Source organism: Neovison vison, chromosome 10 (genome assembly GCF_020171115.1).
Source record: "Neovison vison isolate M4711 chromosome 10, ASM_NN_V1, whole genome shotgun sequence".
In the NCBI taxonomy this organism is placed as follows: domain Eukaryota; kingdom Metazoa; phylum Chordata; class Mammalia; order Carnivora; family Mustelidae; genus Neogale; species Neogale vison.
This window is the reverse complement of record NC_058100.1, coordinates 20,336,005-20,337,860: the sequence shown is the minus strand read 5'-3', so window position 1 is coordinate 20,337,860 and position 1,856 is coordinate 20,336,005.

The window sequence follows — 1,856 nt, the reverse complement described above, 5'->3', positions numbered from 1 at the left end:
TTTTAAACAGTACTTGAAAAAATGAGAGGACACATGAATTTACCAATCTATTTACAATATTCTTAATAACTATTATATTAATAATTTTTATTAATGATTACTTGGTATCTAGCTAAAAGAATTACATATTCATTTTGTTTAAGATTTTAGGAGCTGGGCACCTGGTGGCTCAGCGGGTTAAAGCCTCTGCCCTCGGCTCAGGTCATGGTCCTAGGGTCCTGGGATCGAGTTCTGCATCAGGCTCTCTGCTCGGTGGGGAACCTGCTTCCTGCCTCTCTGCCTACTTGTGATCTCTGTCTGTCAAATAAATAAATAAAATCTTTTAAAAAAAGGTTTTAGGAGCTAAGGGTAATAAAGGCATAATTATAATGTATTAAAGATGGTACAGTGATACTGCCATAATAAACATCTGAAATAAAAGCACTAGCTCATAATGTTTTAATATTGAATTATGTATTTTTAATATTCTTGTTATCCTTATTTTTTTTCATCATCATCCAAGCATCAAGGATCTTTGATGTACATTGCCTCCAGCATACAATAGTCAGAAATATTCCTACTTTTAATTGTAAGACAGGTGTTCTCCTTAAAAGAGAAAACCATTTAATGAATTTTCTAATCCTATTTAAAAATACCAAAGCCCAGATCTGGTGATTCCAAATATAGGGTTTATACCAGCGAGAGAAGATGGTAATGAGTTGAGATAATACAAAGGACTGTACCGTACTATCAGACTCACTTGAATGAGAAATCTTAGCTAATAGCGAGCTTTACTAATAATTTCAAGAAGATATGTAATCACGAAGCCTGGGTGAAACAGGGAGAGATCCAGGACCTTCAGTGTAGTTACCCAGGTTACTTTCTGCCAATCAGGATGTGCTCTGGCTCAGGTTACTATATAGACTATATGTGATATTCATGGTTCTATAAAGGACACAGAAGAGGACCATTTTGCTAGGATATATTGTCATGTATCCAGATGGTCGTATGTAACATTTTCCAGAGAGACGTGTACTACAAATTCATAAACTCCATGTTTGTTTAGTATAAGCCATCCTAGGCAAATCAAGTATAACATGCTAAAATATTTTCACAGATAAGGACTCTTCTGAGAGAGAATACCATTAGTTTGTGTACCAGAACTGTCACCAGCGTGTTTACAAGGAGATTTGGCTAAAGTAGCTTCTTTGTTTCACAGAGTGTCTCCCCTGTCACCCTCCACCTCCACTAGGAAGATTGTGGATTGCAGACATTCTGCTTCATGGCTTCTCCTCAGGAGCCATTTTTGAAGAAGATACAGGTTCAACTGCAGGGCAGAACTTAGGAGTGTCCGGACATAGCTAAGCAAGATGGTAAGTATCTCAGAATATCAGAGGTATTGATGGTTGATTGGTGTCCTTTGTGGACAAGCCTGAACCACAGCAATCTTATGAAGTTTTGCACATCCAGGCCAGGGCATGTTGAGGGAAGATTTCTAAATTTACTTTGCTCACAAGCAACGTAGGGAAATAGATGTGAGGGCCTTACCTTTGGAAGAAGGGATATGTGGACTATGGACCTACCAACCAGAGCTCATGGAAAATCAGACATCCGGAACAGTTGCAGTAGACATAGAAGATGGTGCCTGAATAAGGGAGGATCAGCAGGCCTCAGGGGATGTGACATCACAGAGCTAAGAAGTCCTTGCCTCAGTTCCAGGAAAACATGTAAGGCCACTTGGAATTCACTTTACTTCAAGGAAAGGAGAATAGAGAGCCAGGAAAGGAAGTGGGGAAAAGGAAGGGGGAGAGAGAGAGAGAGGACTTGATTCCATTTTATATTGAAAAGTGCTATGTTACCTTGAAAGTGTAAAGTAA